The sequence below is a fragment of the Humulus lupulus genome, chromosome 6 (assembly GCF_963169125.1).
Source record: "Humulus lupulus chromosome 6, drHumLupu1.1, whole genome shotgun sequence".
NCBI classification, from domain to species: Eukaryota; Viridiplantae; Streptophyta; class Magnoliopsida; order Rosales; family Cannabaceae; genus Humulus; species Humulus lupulus.
Window position 1 is genome coordinate 69,552,404 of NC_084798.1, and position 3,012 is coordinate 69,555,415.

At 34.6% G+C, this 3,012-nt stretch overlaps 1 non-coding gene across 1 annotated transcript; it reads right to left on the reverse strand.

The window, feature by feature from the left end:
- Positions 1–340: 340 nt before the first annotated feature.
- On the reverse strand, positions 341–447 carry LOC133787292 (small nucleolar RNA R71). The gene has a single exon (XR_009872322.1). It is a non-coding gene; the product is annotated as a small nucleolar RNA R71 (small nucleolar RNA).
- Between the last annotated feature and the right edge of the window lie 2,565 nt (positions 448–3,012).

Below are 3,012 nucleotides of genomic sequence, written 5' to 3' on the forward strand. Positions count from 1 at the left end.
TTTTGCACCTATTTCATCTAATGCTCCGTCATGCATTGTTTTACCTACTACTTCTGCTACTCATTTTGAGCTTAAACCATCAATCATTCAATTGTTGCCTTCTTTTTATGGGTTAGATAGAGAGGATCCTTACATGCATGTCAAAGATTTCTTAGAAATTTTCTCAACATTTAAATTTCAAAATTTTTCTGATGAGTCGGTCAAACTAAGATTGTTCCCTTTTTCATTAAAAGACAAATCAAAAGCTTGGTTAAATTCCCTTCCCACGGGGTCTATAACTACCTGGGATCAACTTTATAATAAATTCTTACTGAAATTTTTTCCTATGTCTAAAACTGATAGTCTAAGGAGAGAAATCTCCGAGTTTTTTCAAAAAGATAATGAAGAGTTTTATGAATGTTGGGAAAGATTTAAAGATTTATTATTAAAATGTCCTCATCATGGTTTTGAAAAATGGAGACTTGTAAAATATTTTTATGATGGTTTGACTCCCTCTAATCGTCAAATGATTCAATCTATGCATACTGGAAAAATTTTAAAATTTCAAGGACAAGAGGCGTGGGACGCCCTTGGAGATTTATCTGTCAATTCACAACAATGGAATTATTTTGATCCTAGGTCTAGGTCAACTAATTCACCAAAAAGAGGAGGAAGGTATGAAGTAAAAGAAGAATTAGACTTAAGAACATCCTTAGACAAATTAGCGAGAAAAGTAGAAGCTTTAGCCATAAGCCAAACTATAAACTCTCCAATTCAACCTAAAAAAGATGTTTGTTCTATATGTTCTAGTCCTTGCCATAATGCCCAATCATGCCCTTCCTACCAAGAAGCCTTTTCTGAGGAGGCCAATGCACTTCATACTTATGGGAAACCAAATGATAGCCCATTTTCATCCACCTACAATCCAAATTGGAGAAACCATCCGAACTTTTCATGGAGACAAAACCAACCCCAAATGAATCAAGGGCACCAATACAACACACAAAACCAAGCTCATGCCCCACAAAATCAACCATATCCGCAACAAAGAAAACCTTCCTTAGAAGATACTTTACAACAATTTATGCAATCGACCCAACAAATCCTACAAAATCAATCTCAATCTATTACCAAACTCGAGACACAAGTAGGACAACTCGCCACTGCTTTAGCTGATAGAGAGAAAGGAACATTCCCTAGTCAACCTATCCCTAATCCAAAAGGTCAATATGAGATAGGAAAGTCTAGTCATAATGGAGAAGTCAAATCAATTTCAACTCTTAGGTCTGGAAAGAAAATTGTCAAACCCGATTACATACCCGAGGTTGAAAACGAAAAAGAAAAAGAAAAGAGTCAGCCTTCTAGTTCTAATCTCAATGACTCATCAAACAAAGAAACTCCAATCCATCCTTTTATTCCAAAAGCCCCATTCCCACAAAGATTACTTCCAATTAAAAAAGGCGGCCAATATAATGACATCTTAGAAGTTTTTAAACAAGTTAGTATCAATATCCCTTTCTTAGATGCCATTAAACAAATTCCTGCCTACTCTAAATTTTTAAAGGATCTTTGTACTGTTAAAAGAAACACTAATGTTCCTAAAAAGGCGTTTTTAACTGAACAAGCTAGTTCCATTATTCAATATAAGAGTCTTGTTAAATATAAAGATCCTGGGTGTCCCACAATTTTATGCATTATTGGTGATCATTTTATTAACAAAGCTTTACTTGATTTGGGTGCTAGTGTAAATTTATTGCCTTATTCTGTTTATAAGCAACTTGGTCTTGGTGAGCTAAAACCTACCTCTATAACTCTTCAATTAGCCGATCGTTCTGTGAAAATTCCTAGAGGCATTATAGAGGATGTTTTGATAAAAGTTGATAAATTTTATTTTCCTGTTGACTTCATTGTTCTTGATACTCAACCTGTGGAAAATATGCATGCTCAAATTCCTATCATTTTAGGTAGACCATTCTTAGCTACATCTAATGCAATCATAAATTGTCGTAATGGTGTTTTGAAATTATCTTTTGGAAATATGACTGTTGAATTGAATGTTTTTAATGTTGCTAAATCTGTTGAGTGTGAGGAAATACATGAAGTTAACATGATAGATAGTATATGTGAAGATGAGGGAAATGACTTACTTGATTTTTGTGAAAAATACTTTGGTATGAACTTGCATATTGATGACTTTAATGATGATGTGAATGCTTTGCTAGAGTCTGTACCCTTAAATGAAACCAAAGTTGAACCTTTTTCACCCTTAGGTCATGTTCAAACAATTTCTGAGTCTCCAAAGTTAGACCTTAAACCTTTACCAGAAAATTTAAAATATGCTTTTATAGGAGAATCTGAAACTTTACCTGTTATCATAGCCTCCGCTTTAGATAAAGAACAAGAAGATAAGTTGTTAGATGTCCTTAGAAAACATAAAGAAGCCATAGGTTGGACCATTGGAGACATTAAAGGAATTAGCCCATCCATATGTATGCATAGAATCCATCTAGAAGAGAATGCTAAAACCTCTCGGGAATGTCAAAGAAGGCTAAATCCAAATATGAAAGAAGTAGTTAGAGAAGAGGTCATAAAATTGTTAGACGTAGGTATCATTTACCCTATTTCTGATAGTCAATGGGTTAGTCCAGTTCAAGTTGTGCCTAAGAAGTCTGGGATCACAGTTGTTGAAAATGAGAAAAATGAATTAATCCCTACTAGAGTACAAACGGGGTGGAGAGTGTGCATAGATTATAGAAAGCTGAATAACGTTACTAGAAAAGACCATTTTCCATTACCCTTTATTGATCAAATGCTTGAACGATTAGCTGGCCATGCATATTATTGTTTTCTTGATGGGTATTCGGGATATAACCAAATCCCCATTGCCCCAGAAGATCAAGAAAAGACTACATTTACATGCCCTTTTGGGACTTTTGCCTATCGTCGCATGCCTTTTGGATTATGTAATGCACCTGCGACTTTTCAAAGATGTATGATTTCGATTTTTTCTGACATGGTTGAAAGATTTCTTGA